Source organism: Homarus americanus, unplaced genomic scaffold, assembly GCF_018991925.1.
Source record: "Homarus americanus isolate GMGI-L3 unplaced genomic scaffold, GMGI_Hamer_2.0 scaffold38850, whole genome shotgun sequence".
In the NCBI taxonomy this organism is placed as follows: Eukaryota; Metazoa; Arthropoda; class Malacostraca; order Decapoda; family Nephropidae; genus Homarus; species Homarus americanus.
Genome location: NW_024720818.1, coordinates 171,056 through 191,419, shown reverse-complemented (window position 1 = coordinate 191,419; position 20,364 = coordinate 171,056). Strand labels below are relative to the sequence as shown.

Genomic DNA, 20,364 nt, shown 5'->3' with positions numbered 1-20,364 from the left:
ACGTCATGACGCATGCGCACGAACAGATATCCCATAAGCCTCCAGAGATTTTAATGACTAACATCAATGATGTGGTAAGCGGGTTTGTGATGTTGGTGTGTGCGCCTTTGTGCAAGGATTCTGCTGTTAATGGGTGAGCTACGGAGGCAGCAGACGAGGCCAGGGCTCAGCGAACACGGTAAAATCGATAGTGCAGCAGGAGAGAGGTGGCCTGGGAGGGATGCCAGTGTGTCAGGCAGTCCAGTGGCGACCGTGGCTGGGGCAGCACGTCGCGCTCCGCTCTGCGCCCGTTACCGCCACTTGATTCTCACGCCCGTGTGTCGAACCTCCGAGGCTTCCGCCGCTAGCCTTGTTCTTTCCTTGTTAGTGAAAGCGCCGACCACTAGTTGTCTCCTCTAGCAAGATTCTTACACCAAACTTCCTAAGAAGCGAGCGAGTGCGAGAATTAAGCATTAGCCCTTGACTCTCCCAGTCCTTGACGTCTGAACCCTAAACCCAAGGTCGGTGATCCTCCCGCGAGGCCCGGCCCCAGGTGGAGGTAGGACAGACTCTGGTGGTGTCACCAGGTGCCACACACCCATCCACCCTCACCGCACCTGAGTCCTGCCATAGGGACGTAAGCCAAACCCATCGATCCTTTCCTACAAGAGCACGTGAAGAGGCAAGGCGTAATTGTTATGCAAATATAGAGCCAGTAGGCCCACTGCGTAGCTTGAGCTGGCCAGGGTTACCTGCTCCCTGACTGTTGGCCGTTACCCCTCATTAAGAGTGACCTACCTGGCCGCAGCGTGACCCCTGAGTCTGCCCCGGAGAAGGTAAGTGCTGGAGGGGGCGTTCCTGCCTCTCTTACATAACCCCCAGGCCAGGCCAGGGAGGGGGCCTGGCCGGGAGGGGTCCACCTCATAACCTGTGGTCCTTCACCGAAAAGTATTTTCTGACAGCACTCCATCGAAATGTCCATTCATATGTCACTCAACCAGTCATTTATATATCTGATGATGACGTAATTTGTAATAACTAACAAGTTTTGATAGTGCAGACAAAAAATAGCTTTCTGTTGTATGTCGAGTGTATTAACATGTTCATTGTGACCCTGTCTCACCTGAGCCAGGGCACAACATTACTATCATGCTGGCTGGCCTTTCTGGTGTGCTACAAATGCCACGGAGAGCCACGCCACACTACTCCTCACTTGTCAAGTGATAACCGGTGAATGATACGAGTATTTGTACCCTATTCACCCTGTACCCTGTTCTCTGCTAAAGACTCTGGGGGTATGATAGAGTACAGTTAGTGGGCAGATGTGCTGTCTGGGGACGGGGTTAGGATACAATAGGGATGTAGTGAGGATATATTAGGGGTGTAGTGGGGATACAAGAGGGGTGTAGTTGGCATACATGGTTAGGGACAGATTAGCAGTAGGTGTAGAGCGACTAATGCACGCCAAGAGGGTGTGTAACTGGTGGTGAACGCTCCGGAGGGTGTACTGTAGGTGTTGATGGTATCAGATGACGTTGTAATAGGTTATTGTGGTGAGTGTACAATTTGGTGACTGAAGTACACCTGGTTATTACACCTGTTATACAGGTAGGGGGCGTGATGGCTGATGTATACTTCTGGGGTGTGGCGTCGAGTTTCATAGTTGAGGGAAACTTGGAGGGCAGTTGTGTTCTCGGGGTAGACGGGGTGTGATGGTTATCGTGCACTCTGTGGGGGGCGTGTTGGTTGCTGTGCACTCTGGAGGTGTTCGTTCCAGTGCACTTTAGGGGGGGATTATCGTAGAATTTATGGACAGGTTATATGCACTTTAGGGCGAATTGGTTGTCGTGCTTACTAGGGAAGGCATATTGGTTGCTGTACATTCGGGGGTATGTATATAACTCTGAAGACAGGCATACTGTGGTAACCTCCGAGTTGTTATAATTCGGGAGTTTTCGCACAGCTTTGAGAGAGAGAGTGAGAGTTGGCCGCCTCGTCCCTGTCCAGTGTGATGCTGTTGACAACATCTCTCCCAGAGTTCATCCTTCACTATTGTTGACACTTTACATCCACCCCTTAAACTTACACCACTGAAAATCATAATCATAACGCGCTAACTGTCCCTGTGGTAGTTTAGAGAGGTGTTATCCTAATTTTCTTGGTACCAACTCACGTAGCTCTGATGTATCACCCAAGGCACAAGCCACAGAACGTGTATGAAGGATTTATGTTTCTACTCGAATAACTAAATATCCATATGTTAATTCTGCGCTGTATTTTTTCAACGGTAGAAATAGACAACGTTTTTTTTTTCTATTTCTCTGCTTTGATGGAGGTGGAACATGCCATGTTATCTTGTGCGTGTGTGTGAGTTCACTGGTGGACTACCAACCTTCCCACAAAACAACTCCTGTCCCTTTTTGAGCTCTCTCTGCAGCCTCAGCTGACCCAGTTCTAAAAGAGTGACTCGTATGACTGTTTGATGTGCACAGTAATTAATGTCATGGGTGTTGGTATCATCCCAAGTTTCAAAAGTGGGAGTGAATACAATAGTTTTCTAAAGTCAATTTTACGTGTACCGGACATGCCTGAAGTTGTATGTTCATCAAACTGCGGCACAACTAATATAAAGAGTTGTGACAGGGTGTGGCCGAGGAGAGGAAAGTGGGAGACGGAGAAATAGCCCCGAGAGGAGGAAGTGCCCTGGGAGGGAGAAGTGCCCCGGGAAGGAGAAGTGACCTGGGGAAGGCGAAGTGACCTGGGGAAGGAGAAGTGACCTGGGAAAGGCGAAGTGACCTGGGGAAGGCGAAGTGACCTGGGGAAGGAGAAGTGACCTGGGGAAGGAGAAGTGACCTGGAGAGGGAGAAGTGGCCTGAGAAGAGGGAAGTGGCCTGGAGAAGGCGAAGTGGGTAGGGAGAGAAAAGTGGCCAGGGAAAGGTAAGTGGCCGGGGAAGGGTAAGTGGCTGGGGAGAGGGAAGTGACCGGGGAGATGGAAGTGGCCGGGGAGGGAGAAGTGGCCAGCTGATGGGAAAGTGGCCGGGGGAGAGATGTATGGCCTGGAGAGGGGGGAGTGGCCTGGAGAGGGAGAAGTGGTCGGGGAGGGAGAAGTGGCCGGGGAGGGGGAAGTGGCCGGGGAGGGGGTAGTGGCCGGGGGTACGGTACTACAGTCAACACCTCCAGGGAGTGGGGAGAGGGGGAGCGTCTAACCCGGTACATAGTACTTGACTCCTCAAATATTTACCAAAGACACAACAAAAGCTTCCCCCAAAACTGCGAGCACAAGGAGGGCTTTCCGAGTCGCTGACACAGAAGAACCTGGCGCAGGTGCCGGAGAGCTGGTTGTGAGGCAACGAGAAGCATCGTTGCCATTAAAAATAATGGTTCAAGTCAACCATGACAAAACTTTGACTATAAGTAGCAAACAGACTTGTAATTAGATCTCTTGAACTTCTAGAGCGATCTCTATCATTAGATGGTGTTTTCTAAAAGTTAAAGCGACATTAATTTGCAAAGTTTTCAATGGTTAAAATGGATCTTCCAGTAAAATACAGCACTGACAACCTTCTTGTTGAATGAGAAAATTGCTGAAACTCATCATTTCACAGTCAGAAGACTTGAAAGACACGTGCATGGCGTTGGGGTTCTTTTAGTACAATACAAAGCATTAGCCCCCTCCCCCATACACACTACACTGAAAACTTTTAATTTTTATTTGCCTAGTTTTTTGTGATACAAGTGTGAATTTTGTGTGAGGAAAAAGATATATTTGACACAAGTATTACAGCAAGACTAACATTCACCCGATGTATTATACGCAACAAGAACTAACGCTCGTCGACGTCCCAGCGACCTCGCTTTGATCTATGGCTGTGACCTTGACCAAGGCCTTATCAAAATCATACAGCTATATTCTAAACTTTAACTGTGCATCAGCTCCCATGAAATTGATTCACTGCGTCCTGCGATTCCTTGGGGATAAGTACAATTAGTTAGTAAATACACACGATCAAACTGATGTTGAAAACCTACGCAATCCGTGCAGTAAAAAACGATAATTAGATCAAAACTATCTCTGCCATGTGACGTCACTGTGTTAAGTAAGACCTATTGCTTCTAATAAAAAAATAGGCATCATTACTTTCAGCGATATTTTCAAACCGCGTCTAAAAAAATGTTGATGAAATATTAAAAGATCAATAATAATAATAATAATAATAATAATAATAATAATAATAATAATAATAATAATAATAATAATAATACAGTTCATATTAAAACTGTTTATGAAACTTGGTTACATTTTCCCATAGATTTAACTAGAGTACAAAACAAAGACTCTGAGCATCGCTGACATCGTTAACCCAAAGGACAGACCTGACTCTTAGAACACCAACTTTCCACCAGAATCATTACACCATAATACGGATCACTGCAGACTAAATATATTGTTGTTGAGTTACTACATCGCTTCTATCTCTCCTAAATATTCTTAGTGGCCGAAGAAAATATGTTTTGTGTAAGAAATTATACAGTACGAGCGTTTAATAGTATCATTCCGACAATGTTTCCACAATCATTCTCATCATTAAATTTGTTCAGGTTGCATAAGAAACATTGTAATCCGCAGCTGACGTGTTAGCGTGAAGAACTTGATTACCAGCAACAATAAAAGTTATCGATTATTGAAAAGAATATTGAAATTAAAAGGGAGTTTCTCAACCGGGTTCCCTCTAATAAGGAGTAAAACACACAAGAAGGAGGAGTGTGTGTGTGTGTGTGTGTGTGTGTGTGTGGTGTACAACTGTTCACAGCTACAACTGACCCAAGGTTTACCGTAACGCCTAAACTTATTATGATTCGATAAAAAGATAAAATACTTACAGTTGAGACTCGCTGGAAAACATGTGCATCATCCATTAAAAATCACCATTACCTTCGTTACCTAATGTTTCACAATGAACAGTTACTGTCCTGCAAACAGCTCCTTTGTACAGTGGCAGCAACGACTCCTTATAATAACAGCCAACATAACAGAGCAAGATTTGTGCGCCCAATACAGAAGTAACAGAAAAACGACACAACTACGTAGTCGTCCACCATCACTCGTGCACCTTCTGGCTGGCAGTATTTTGAGTGTTTGGTCAGCTGTTGTCAATGAAAGTCTCATTCCATCTCCCTCCGTTGGCTGGTCTAGTTATACGAAAAGAAGACTGGCTAAAGTCCGTCTGGCGTACGTTCCATAAGTGTGTCATTGTGGGGCACAAGGGAGCGCTGGCGCAGTTGATTTCCCCTATCTGACGCAGTTTTCATTTTACGAGCAATACAACCACTCCAGAGCTTGTCGTCTAATTATCACGAGGGAATCATCAAATAGTAAATATAAAGGATATACACACACATATATATATATATATATATATATATATATATATATATATGCAAGTAAATCACTGTAGGTGCGCGTGATCCAGGTATATGCTGATAACCACAAGAAAATACGAAGTTCCCAAGCTCTTTCCTGTAATTCACATCTTAAGGGGTGAGTCTGTACTCACCCCTGAAGATGTGAGTACAAAATATTACAAGGTAATATTACAAGGTAATATTTTGTAATTCAATTGACAGTAGGAACATTATAGAATTCACTCTCATTAAACATACCGAATCCGTCAACATGAATTTGAGTAATGGTATGTACAAACTGGATAATTTCGTAATTAAGAAGATTTGTAACCAGGTGAGAAGGTTGGGTCATCTTACCCTCTGCCCTGACTACCGACTGCTGCGGTGCTTATGAAGATTAGTATATATATATATATATATATATATATATATATATATATATATATATATATATATATATATATATATATATATAATTAGTATCATGAAACTGAAGGATAATTTGACTATTTTGGTTTTCAAGAAAACTGAAAAACATGGCCTGACGCCGTGTACAGAAACAGTGTTTGATAAACAGTTCTAAAACAACGTATGAACACAATAAAACACTTCTGGCCAATACAAAGGACATAACAGTAACGTGCGTACCACGCAAAGTCTCAGTGGCTGGAGTGACAGTACTGGTCGGGGAGTTAAACTCGTCTTTTACCTTTGCATTTAATAATTCACATTTGTTTAGCAATTCTCCTTTAATATTTGTCTGGCATCTCCATGTTTGGCCAATACGATCAGTTGTACTGATGATTGTACACGGCTGGAGACACACAACACAGCAACGGTAAAACGACACAGCATCAGTAATACGACGCGGCAACGATAACACGACATAGTAACGGTAACACGACATAGCAACGGTAACACGACACAGCAGCAGTAACACAGTACTGCAGAGATAACACGGTGCAGCACCGGTAACACGGTACAGCAACGGTAATACCCTACAGCAACGGTAACACAGTACAGCATCGGTAACACGGTACAGCAGCAGTAACACGACACAGCATCAGTAATACGACGCGGCAACGGTAACACGGTACAGCACCGGTAACACGGTACAGCAACGGTAATACCCTACAGCAACGGTAACACAGTACAGCAACGGTAACACGGTACAGCAGCAGTAACACAGTACAGCAACGGTAACACGACACAGCAGCAGTAACACGAAACAGCAACAATATCACGGTACAACACACGTAACACAGTATAGCAACGGTAGCACAGTATAGCAACGGTAACACGGTACAGCACCGGTAACACGGTACAGCAACGGTAATACCCTACAGCAACGGTAGCACAGTATAGCAACGGTAGCACGACACAGCATCAGTAACACGGTACAGCAACGGTAACACCTTACAGCAACAGTAACACAACGCAGCAGCGGTAACACGGTACAGCATCGGTAACACGGTACAACATCGATAACACGACACAGCAGCAATAACACGGTACAACAGCAGTGACACGGTACAGCAACGGTAAAACGAAACAGCAGCAGTAACACGGTACAGCAACGATAACACGGTGCAGCAGCAGTTACACGACACAGCAACAGTACTACAACACAGCAGCAGTAACACGACACAGCAACGGTAACACGGTACAGCAACGGTAACATGGTAACCATGCAGTAACACGGTACAGCAATGGTAACACGGTACAGCAACGGTAACATGGTACAAGCAACGGTAACATGACATACACAGCAGTATGTAGCAACAACGGTACACAAGCACACGTAACACGGTGAGCAGCAGAAACACTGTACAGCAGCAGTAACAGCAGCAAGTAACACGGTACAACAACGGTAACACGGTATAGCAACGGTAACACGACATACAGCAGTAACACGACAGCAACAGTTACGACCAGCAGCAGTAAGCAGCAGTAACACGACGCAGCAGCAGTAACACGACACAGTAACAATAACACGACACAGCAGCAGTAACACGACCAGCAGCAGTAAACACGACAGTAACAACACAGCACAGCACAGTAACACGACACAACAGCAGTAACACGACACAGTAACAACAACACGACACAGCAGCAGTAACACGACACAACAGCAGTAACACGACACGACACAACAGCAGTAACACGACACAGTAACAACACGAACAACAGGTAACACGACACAGACAGACAGCAGTAACACGACACAACAGCAGTAACACGACACAGCACACAGTAACGACACAACAGCAGTAACACGACACAACAGCAGTAACACGCACGACACAACAGACACGACAGTAACACGAACAGCAGACACAACACGACAGCACAACAGGTACACGACACAGCAGCAGTAACACGACACAGCACACGACACAACAGCAGTAACACGACACAGCAGCAGTAACACGACAACAGCAGTAACACGAGACAGCGACGACCAGCAGCAGTAACACGACACAGCAGCAGTAACACGACAGCAGCAGTAACACGACACAGCAGCACTAACACGACACAGCAGCAGTAACACGACACAGCAGCAGTAACACAGCACAGCAGCAGTAACACGACACAACAGCAGTAACACGAGACAGAAACAGTAACACTACAAAACAACAGGTACACGACACAGCAGCAGTAACACGACACAACAGCAGTAACACGACACAGCAGCAGTAACACGACCCAGCAGCAGTAACACGACACAAGCAGCAGTAACACGACGCATAACAACAGCAATAACTTTGAGACAGCAACCACACAGCAGCAGTAACACGACACAACAACAGTAACACGACACAGCAGCAGTAACACGACCCAGCAGCAGTAACACGACACAGCAGCAGTAACACGACATAACAGCAGTAACACGACACAGCGACAGTAACACTACAAAGCAACAGGTTCACGACACAATAGCAGTAACACAACATAACAGCAACAGGAATACGACACATGAATTACAGTAACGCAGTTACCAAGCGCCTCACGATAAGAACAGCTCAACACAGCAGGAATAGTAGCAGCAGGAGAAACAGTAATATGCAGCAACAGCAACACAGGACAACACGATAATAACAGAACAGCAGCATTAGCAGAAATATGACTCGACAACATGATCTTGACAGAATAGCAGGAGCAATACAATAACATCACAACACAGGATCATGATCGTAACGGGAAGTTCAACAACAGCAACACAACACAACAACAGTGAGAACTAACACTGTGACAAAACAAATCGGAGCAATTGAACAAGAGTAACAGGAGGATATATTCTCAATGGAAGGAGTATAAGGGAGATATTATACCAGCGTCGTAAAGACAGGCGTGTCTCAGTGGGGCCATCGGAAAACTGCCTGGGACCTGGTGGGGCGTCCCCTACTCACTACCTGATCTCCCCAGCGGGAGTCGTCAGCCGCCCGGACCTAAGATATTTAGGGAGATATAGTAGGTAGAGGGGGGAGGCGGGATTGGTTATATGGTAGACGATAAGAGAGATTCACGGCCGGAGAGGGAGGCGGAGCCGTGAGGGGGAGCACTTTAAGGAAGTTTCAAGGGGAGCTATGTGGCAGAAGACCCATATATTCCTATCGAAATATTATTCAAGAACATACGTAAGGAGCATTTGGGCACGGCAGCCAAACCTGACTATGATCCCTAGCCTAGGGCATGATGGGACTCCTTTACGACCAGCTCAATGATTCAGCGTCAGAGGTAGAGGAAACACCACACTACATACACAAACCCCATGATCTGACCCAAGTTGTACAGTGCTGGAGGTCTGTGTTCGTGGACAGCAATAAAACAAATGCTGGGAGTGTGTAGGCGGGCAACATAAAGTGGTGAGTTCGTTTATGACTTGAGTCCATCTTGGGGGCGCGACTGAGTGTACCAGGAGCAGCCCAGCAGCAAGTTGGTGGTTGTGGGGGTTTTAGTACTTGACGTCCTTTGTCGTCGTCGCCATTACCTGTTCCCGAAACCATTCGTCCGCTATAAGAATCTCACATTTTTACCGTGTAGGGCCCCAGGGCGCCGCCTACCATCTCGCGCAGAATGGTCCGCGTTGATTGTATCGCCTTAACAGCTTCCCGTTTCAGCAATACGGCGACTTGATCAAGACCAGGGACTGACAGTTACGTCACCACTACCTCAAAGTGTAGCTGAGTGAGCGCGCACGAACACACACACTCACACACTACGCTGGCCGTGACGTACCTCCTGTTCTCTTACTCAGCACTTGGAGCACGTAGGAATACCTCCGTTGGCCACGAACACTTTTTTTCCGTTGAGTCTGCCCCGTCCGGAACGAAGAAAAAGAGAACCATGAAAAATTAATGACAAGGTTCCATTCAGATCCTCGTCACGCGAGACCCAAAAACTCGAGCGCTCCCATGACTTGCCTTACCCGGACGGAAGAAGAGGAAGAAGGAGGAGGAGGAGGAGGCAATGAAGGAGAAGGAGAGCAAGAAATAAAGGTGTGTGTGTGTGTGTGTGTGTAAGCAATACAGCTCAAAAACGAAGGAAGACCGACTTTGATGAACCTTAGAGTATGGGTTGGATGTTGGCCAGCAGAAGAAGCTTTGAATTTTCGTGAAGGAAGTAGGTCAAGGTCACGGGTCAAAGCCAGGGATCAAGGTCACAGGCAAAAGCCACGAGTTAAGGTTAAGGTCACCGGGCTCACCCACCCTCATCCACCTGTAACGGGTTCACCCACCCTCTTCCATCTGTACTGGACTCACCCACCCTCATCCACCTGTACCGGGCTCACCCACCCTCTTCCATCTGTACTGGACTCACCCACCCTCATCCACCTGTACCGAGCTCACCCACCCTCATCCACCTGTACCGGGCTCACCCACTCTTATCCACCTGCACCGCTTCCTTTACCCCTATCTCACAAAGTCTCAATATGTAGCAATAATATCTACCACAAAAAAGAAACAATAATTATTACATCTATAAAGCAACAATAGTTATGCTGATGACTCTTGACGGGTGAGGGACGGGAGAGGAGAGGGTGTACTATTACAGAAATAAACCAAATCACTAGATGAATTGACCAAATAACAAGAATTAAGGTCACAAGCGGTTATGTTCTGTGCACGGCGAAGATGCTGTGCACGTAAGGGAGGTTGTACATGGCGGGGAGCCTGTGCACTGCGGAAAGGCTGTGCACGGCGGGAAGACTGGTGCAGGGCGTCGGGAAGACTGGTGCAGGGCGTCGGGGAGACTGTGCACGATGGGGAGACTGTTCACGGTGGGGAGACTACTGTGCACTGCGGAAAGACTACACGGCGGGGAGACTGTGCACGGGGTGAAAGACTGTGTACAGCGGGGAGTCTGTGTACAGCGAGGACAATGTGCACGGTGAGGAGACTGTGCACGACTGAGAGACTACACGATGGGGAGACTGGTGCACGGCGGGGAAGTTGGTGCACGGCGGTGAGGCTGTGCACGGCGGGAAGACTATGGAACGAAAGGGAGGTTGTGCACAGCTTGCTGTTCACCGGTGACTACCTTCTTATGTTTTCCCTGATAGAAAACAAACAATACGCGTTGGCCATCTATGTACACGACACGAGTGGTCGGGCTCACCCACCCTCATCCAACTGTACCGAGCTCACCCACTCACATCCACCTGTATCGGGCCCACCCACCCACATCCACCTGTACCGGCTCACCCACCCTCATCCACCTGTACCGGGCTCACCCAACCTCATCCACCTGTACCGGGGTCGCCCACCCTCATCCACCTGTACCGGGCTCTCCCACCCTCATCCACCTGTACCGGGCTCACCCACCCTCATCCACCTGTACCGGGCTCACCCACTCCTATCCACCTGCACCGCTTCCTTCACCCCCATCTCACAAAGTCTCAATATGTAGTTATAATATCTACCACAAAAAAGAAACAATAACTATTAGAGAGCGTCAATATCCTTCATCTGTAAGGTTATTGTGTAAACATTACCTGATAACCCACCTCACAAAGCCCATTTATGGAGAGGAACGATCGGAAATTAGTATTCAGGGACAATCCTCGGCAAGAAATGGAAGGAAACGCATTTCCCCGTAGACATTATGAATGTGCCCTTACCACACCAGTACAATAGTATTTTTCAGCAATACAATGAGTAAAATTGTTTCCTGTAGTAGTATAATAAAAAATTATTATATTACGAAATTATATATATATATATATATATATATATATATATACATATATTTTTTTTAGGTGGTTAATTAGTGTTATAATAGCTAAAGTAAATAAAATAAAAACAATTGGTGTGGATTAAAGATATAAGAACAGATTCAATTGATTGATTGGATGGAAACAGAAGAACCAGTGGATGAAAGAGAGAGATATGATAATTAACTGAATAGGGACGGATAAATGGATGTATAAAGTAGTCATGATAATGAGTTAGGTGAAACCAGGTAATTATATGTGAAATATTACCACAGTACTTGTTGATGACAACCACTGTACTTGTTGATGAAAATCACTGTACTTGTTGATGACAACCACAGTACTTGTTGATGACAACCACAGTACTTGTTGATGACAACCACAGTACTTGTTGACACTGTACTTGTTGATGACAACCACTGTACTTGTTGATGACAACCACGGTACTTGTTGATGACAACCACTGTACTTGTTGATGACAACCACTGTACTTGTTGATGACAACCACTGTACTTGTTGATGACAACCACAGTACTTGTTGATGAAAATCACTGTACTTGTTGATGACAACCACTGTACTTGTTGATGACAACCACTGTACTTGTTGATGACAACCACTGTACTTGTTGATGACAACCACGGTACTTGTTGATGACAACCACTGTACTTGTTGATGACAACCACAGCACTTCTTGATGACAACCACTGTACTTGTTGATGACAACCACTGTACTTGTTGATGACAACTGGTAATTTGCAGCTGATGACAACCACGGTACTTTGTTGATGACAACCACTGCACTTGTTGATGACAACCACCGTACCTGTTGATGACAACCACTGTACTTGTTGATGACAACCACTGTACTTGTTGATGACAACCATGTTACTTGTTGATGGCAACCACAGTATTTGCTGATGACAAACTACAGTAATTTGTTGATGACAACCACAGTACTTGTTGATGACAACCACGGTACTTGTTGATGACAACCACTGTACTTGTTGATGACAAATCCGCATAGTACTTGATGACAACCACAGTACTTGTTGATGACAACTCACTGCACTTGTTGATGACAACCACAGTACTTGTTGATGACAACCACTGTACTTGTTGATGAAAATCACTGTACTTGTTGATGACAACCACTGTACTTGTTGATGACAACCACTGTACTTGTTGATGACAACCACAGTACTTGTTGATGACAACCACTGTACTTGTTGATGACAACCACAGTACTTGTTGATGACAGCCACTGTACTTGTTGATGACAACCACTGTACTTATTGATGACAACCACTTTACTTGTTGATGACAACCACTGTACTTGTTGATGACAACCACTGTACTTATTGATGACAACCACTTTACTTGTTGATGGCAACCACAGTATTTGTTGATGACAACCACTGTACTCGTTGATGACAACCACTGTACTCGTTGATGACAACCACTGTACTTGTTGATGACAACCATGGTACTTGTTGATGGCAACCACAGTACTTGTTGATGACAACCACTGTACTTGTTGATGAAAATCACTGTACTTGTTGATGACAACCACTGTACTTGTTGATGACAACCACTGTACTTGTTGATGACAACCACTGTACTTGTTGATGGCAACCACTGTACTTGTTGATGACAACCATGGTACTTGTTGATGGCAACCACAGTATTTGTTGATGACAACCACTGTACTCGTTGATGACAACCACTGTACTTGTTGATGACAACCACTGTACTTGTTGATGACAGCACTGTACTTGTTGATGGTACATGACAACCACAGTACTTGTTGATGACAACCACAGTGTACTTGTTGATGACAACCATGTACTTGTTGATGACAACCACAGTATTTGTTGATATGACAACCACTGTACTTGTTGATGACAACCATGGTACTTGTTGATGGCAACCACAGTATTTGTTGATGACAACCACTGTACTTGTTGATGACAACCACTGTACTTGTTGATGACAACCACTGTACTTGTTGATGACAACCACTGTTGATGACTGTGTTGATGACAACCACTGTACTTGTTGATGACAACCACTGTACTTGTTGATGACAACCACTGTACTTTTGATGAGTTGATGACAACCACTGTACTTGTTGATGACAACCACGGTACTTGTTGATGACAACCACAGTATTTGTTGATGACAACCACTGTACTTGTTGATGGCAACCACAGTATTTGTTGATGACAACCACTGTACTTGTTGATGACAACCATGGTACTTGTTGATGGCAACCACAGTATTTGTTGATGACAACCACTGTACTTGTTGATGGCAACCACAGTATTTGTTGATAACAACCACTGTACTGGTTGATGACAACCACTGTACTCTTTGATGGCAGCCACAGTACGTTTTGATGACAACCACTGTACTTGTTGATGACAACCGCAGTACTTGTTGATGACAACCACAGTACTTGTTGATGACAACCACTGTACTTGTTGATGACAACCACAGTACTTGTTGATGACAACCACTGTACTTGTTGATGACAACCACTGTACTTGTTGATGACAACCACTGCACTTGTTAATAACAACCACTGTACTTGTTGTTGACAACCACTGTATTTGTTGTTGATAACCACTGTACTTGTTGATGACAACTATATGACTTGTTGATAACAACCACTGTACTTGTTGATAACAACCACTGTACTTGTTGATGACTACCACTGTACTTGTTGATGACAACCACTGTATTTGTTGATGACAACCACTGTACTTGTTGATGACAACCATGGTACTTGTTGATGACAACCACTGTATTTGTTGATGACAACCACTGGACTTGTTGATGACAACCATGGTACTTGTTGATGACAACCACTAACCACTGTACTTGTTAATAACAACCACTAACCACTGTACTTGATGACTACAACCACTGTACTTGTTAACAACCCCTGTACTTGTCGATGACAACCAAATTACTGGTTGATGACAACCACTTTTCTTGTTGATAACAACCACTGTACTTGTTGATGATAACCGCTGTAATTAATTAATTAATGATGACAACCACTGTAGTTGTTGATGACAACCACTGTACGTGATGACAACCACTGTACTTGTTGATGACAACCACTGTACTTGTTGATGACAACCACTAACCACTGTACTTGTTGACTACAACCACTGTACTTGTTGAGGTACTTACAATACATGTGTGAGGGGAGTGACGAAAGCATCACCCCTTCATGCCTGGGAGATTTTTTGGTGTGGCAAATGTCGAGCTGAAGATGACGACAGGTGTGGTGGAAGTGGAGAAGGGGGATTGTGAGATGGGGTCGGACAGTAGGGGGAAGGGTATTACAGAGAAGGAATGAGGGAAGGGACACGGGGAAAGGGGAGGAGAAAAGGGGATATTAAATGGAGAAGAGGGACGAATGGAGTGTTGTAAAGGAGGTAGCTGGATTAGGATAGAAAAAAAGGAAGGAGAAAACGGATTAAAGAAGGACGTGATACATACTCCACACTCTTATACGGACGTGATACATACTCCACACTCTTATACGGACGTGATACATACTCCACACTCTTATACGGACGTGATACATACTCCACACTCTTATACGGACGTGATACATACTCCACACTCTTATACGGACGTGATACATACCCCACACTCTTATACGGACGTGATACATACACTCTTATACGGACGTGATACATACTCCACACTCTTATACGGACGTGATACATACTCCACACTCTTATACGGACGTGATACATACTCCACACTCTTATACGGACGTGATACATACTCCACTCTCTTATACGGACGTGATACATACTCCACATTATTATATACGGACGTGATACATACTCCACACTCTTATATGCGGACGTGATACATACTCCACACTCTTATACGGACGTGATACATACTCCACACTCTTATACGGACGTGATACATACTCCACACTCTTATACGGACGTGATACAAACCCCACACTCTTATACGGACGTGATACATACTCCACTCTCTTATACGGACGTGATACATACTCCACATTATTATATACGGACGTGATACATACTCCACACTCTTATATGCGGACGTGATACATACTCCACACTCTTATACGGACGTGATACATACTCCACACTCTTATATGCGGACGTGATACATACTCCACACTATTAGACAGACGTGATACATACTTCACACTATTATACGGACGTGATACATACTCTCCGCTATTTTATATAAAAATAATTTTTGTACAGTCACTCATAAAAGAAACGGGGCCCCTCTGGGTAAGATGTTTTGTAACTGGAGGCAGTTTAGTTCTGGTAACAGTGTACCTGACGTTGGGGTGGGGGGGTGGATCACTGCCTTCTGCATGAACCACTGCTCCGGGTCATGTCTCGTTTCATGAACAACTAAACAAGGTGAATACAATACCATAATTCTGTTAACTTTACGTTTTCTGGTAATTTCGGGTCTGTCAACACCTCCCTTAGCCCCATGTGCTCTCTGTTGGAGTCTTCCTCTTGGTTTGTTCATTCTTCAATAAATATCGAACAAATATTTAGCAATTTTCCGACTTATTTGTCTGTATACGACCACGCAGGATTATAATATGACTGAACTTATATGAATAACATGCAGGGTATCCTTACCTCGCGATGTTTGAGACCATATTGCCCCTATAGACATTTCTGCCCTCCCTAACGACAAGAAAAGGCTTCTCCTCGACACACCCACTCAAACCATGGTCGAATAAATAAATAAAATAACTGTTTTTTGGCAGAATAAGTTTAGTTTGGATATAAAGTGTGGGTATAATGCGATAAATAAGGTTAATTTAGTGATGATATTAGGATCTTAGAATATAATGCGCAAAGGCAACAAAATTATGGTGTTGTATTCATCTCGTATTAGTTGTTCATGAAACGAGACATAACCCCGAGGAAGTGGTTCATGCAGAAGGCAGTGATCCACCCCCTCCCCACACACCCCTACGTCAGGTACACTGTTACCAGAACTGAACTGCTTCTTGTTACAAGACCTCTCACCCAGTAGGACCCGTTTCTTTTATGAGTGACTGTACCTAACTGACTGCCTGTGTTGCTGCTAGATGGTTTCAGTACTGAGAGCATGTACACTGACCACGCTGCAAACACGTTATTAGCGTGTTGGTTCTGCACGCCATCTGACTCGCCTTTGACAATACAGCACACAAGTTTGAGCACCGCAAATTGACTGACGATGTAGAACAATGTACAATATATATGTCATTTCATTGATAGCCAGGCACAGACTTTAGGGCATTCCTGTGTAGAAACTGATTATACGACCTTTAGGATTGTTGTGATTAAATGAGTCGTTCTTTTTATTGTCCACATTATATTTCAATTATCTCTCTCTCTCTCTCTCTCTCAGGTATTATATCAGTCACTGTTCTCAGGAGCTGTGTATCTGCATCCCGGCTCGAAATCCCTCTCCCGCGACACACGGCTGGCTGATTCCTCCTAAAAATACGCAGCAGAATCCAGTCACTCGAGGCTAGTCCGCTATGATACCTCTTCCTTTCACTCCACAGCCAAGCTCGGGTGTTATTTTCCCTCAAGTGTTTTCCTGTCTCCCGTCTGCCTCTAAGCATCGCGTCTGTGACTATTTGAGAAGTACGGAGAGACATTTCTTTATGCAACACGACCGCAAGAGAAACATCATGAATGAATACGTCAATTATTTCGATGACAATTGTGTCGTCAGATTAGATTTTAAGTATATGCTGTTATCAGCGCCATAGAGAAAACCACCATGATCCTGTAACACTAGACAAATACTAAAGATGCTGTTTATAAGTTAGGAATTGTTATCTTTTAACATGACGGCATTCGTAGCCGTTCTGGTTTTAATAAATGTTGACTTGACCGTATAACTTAATGGCCTAGCCTCTTTAAATACTGACCTGACTTAATTTTTTTTAAGTAATACACACTGACATAATATTTTTTTCTAATCTGTGTGAAAGTGCGACCTGTCCTTGTTACCAGTTGACCTAACACAGAAATATACAAACCTGATCTTGTTTATGTTTACACTGTGCGGTTTCATCCTGACTTGGCCTGACCTTTCACACGCTGTCACCTGAAGCTGTTACATCCTACCTACCGCTGTTCTATACGAACTTGACCTTTAAAACGTTGACCTAAGTTAGTTACATATTAACGCGACTCCGTTGTATATTGAAGAAGAACGTGGCTTTCCAACTAAGCTATTAATATGGGCGAGAAAAACAGAATTATTAACACAGATGAACTTCTGTTAAGGTCTAAGAGAGTGACAGTCTGAGATTATTTATAAAGTGTGTTACTGATGTCTATAACTGCCCTCAGTATCTATAAGTTAGTATTTAAGTGTCGCGTTATAATTTGAACACTTAGAAAAAAGTGTTTTGTATAATTTTTGTCAATACAAGTGATGAGATAAAAGTAAAAATATCTGAACCATTAGAGAAACTTGTGACTTTGACTAACTTAAGAGACTGAAGGAGGGTGTGGGGCTAGATTATTTCCTCAAAAACGAGAAGAGAACATCGTATTAAAATACAACGCTAAAATCCTATTACTGTGCTTCAACAAATAAGGTCTATAAGCGCGTAACTAGGGTAGTATAGTAATTACACTTGCCCACCAACAAATAAATATTATGAGATGTGTGTGTGTGTGTGTGTGTGTGACCCCAGTTGGGCTTGTACTGTTAGGGGTAATAGTCTGACCCTCGGCTAACACGGTAGACTCTAATGAGTTATATACACCTGAGAATAAAAAGGCAGGTTGTGGGGCAGGTAGGAGAGATTCAAGTAAAGATAACAACCTGTAATTTGCTACGTATAAGATAACAAATAAAAATTTTTTTTTTTACAAGAGATACTTATCTGGTTTCATAATGACTGACGTTAAAGAGATTATTATCATGTTAAAAGATGAAACTAAAACATAATAAATAATAATATACATAATTAAACACTTATGAGACGCTGGGCTACTTGGGCTACCTATCACTCTAAGGCTCTACGTCTCACTCCCTTTGTGGTTACTTTAAGATAAATCCCTGCTGTTCCGTCTTGTTATCTGAGTGTCGTAACATTTCTTCCCTGTAAGTCAACAGAAATATCTAGACCGTAACATTTTCTTATAGTTGAGTTCTGCTGCTCCAAATGTGAGCTACGCTGTGTGTGCGCGCGCGCTTGTGGGAAGGGGGGGGGGTGAGGGAAAAGAAGAAGAAAGAGTGAAGAAAAGGCGGAGGAAAATCATTAAAGAATAGGAGGAAATAACCCCTGAAGAGGAAGAGGAAAAAGAATAGAAGCCAATATCAACTAACTCTTAAATCAACCATAAACTATTCATGACCAACTTCTTTATTTATAAATTTAAGAACCGTTTAAATCAATTTGTTTTTTCTCAGAATTATAAGCTCTTGTTTTCCGCTATAATAAATTGGAGTAACACGAGTGAATTAAGGCATTACTGGTATACTCATATTATGTGTTTTCTCACAAAGACTAATTAATGACCACATAAAACTAACTCCTATCTTCCTGGTGTAGTAAATCTGTCTTTTTGCTTTTATTTTCTAATTAAGAAAACCATGATTTCGTGTTCCCCACATTCGCCAGCCTTAGAAACTCACGTATACTCCCCTATGTAAAGATCCTACATCACTAATATAATAAATCTCACAGCTGGTGCTTAAAAGGTATCAAGGAGTGAGAGGACCCAAAACACTATTAGTTTACGTGACCAGACAGTCCTCACCAACACTGCCGGGGGACTACACTATAATACTTGGAAATCAGCCTCATGGATTAGGGAAGGAAGTTTAGTTCCGAAGTCATTATAAAGAGACCAACAATAACTTACTAATTCATATAATCACAGAAAAAATCAAAGCAAAAACAAATGACGCCAAGGAATTCCTATAAACAAAAATACAAATAGCTAAAACTTCCTAGCTCGATATCGCTAAATAATATTGTCACACGCCAAGTCTTACATCTGAGTCCTCGGGTCCGGACACTACACTACTTTGTCCCATATATAACATCCCGCATCTAGAAACACAATAGACTCACTGCCAAAGAATATTTTCTATATTTCATGATCACTGCACAATTTGCATGCCATACTCTCTTCTTTGTTGCATTAGCTTAAGTAAACCAGCAAGATACACGAAAATCTACTGTGTGAGTCTTTGTAAAAATCGGGCTCTAGAACTACTTAAGAACTCGACTCTTAAGACATACTGTACGATGAGATGGGTGATCGTAAAGTGGGCCTGTGTGAGTGTGGCGGGACAAGAAAACTGTGCTGTGAGGCCAGAATTAATGGTGTACGGCAGTGGGTACTTAACCAACTGGCTGTGTATATTATTTACTACGCTTATTCACATTAAGGTCAATGTGCGGCCCTCGATACACACTCGCCCCCTCTAATATGGCCCACTCACGCCAAAAGCTTGAGCGCCACTAGTACTGCATATAGTTCTTATAAAAGGTCATATATTGTTGTTTTCATTTTGATCTGTTTGCCTGTCGTTTTGTCTGTTCCCCTCTCCGTCTGTTTGCCTTCTCTGTCTCTCTATCAGTGTCTCCTTTTCCCTTTTCTGTCTGTCTCTATTTTTCCTCATTTTCCTATTTGTCAATATTTCTTCCTCTTTCATTTCTGTCACTCCGTCTGCCTCTCGCTTTCTTCCTCTTCATAGTCTAACTGTA

General features: G+C 43.8%; 1 protein-coding gene across 2 annotated transcripts in view; it reads left to right on the top strand.

Moving 5' to 3' along the window:
• The first annotated feature begins 225 nt into the window (after nucleotides 1-225).
• The window catches only part of LOC121861266 (acetylcholinesterase-like), a 185,737-nt gene continuing 165,598 nt past the window's right edge, over nucleotides 226-20,364 (top strand). For both annotated transcript variants that reach the window (XM_042358911.1, XM_042358909.1), the window contains exon 1: nucleotides 226-815. The gene's annotated coding sequence lies outside the window, so the exon portion shown is untranslated. The remainder of the gene's footprint in view (nucleotides 816-20,364) is intronic.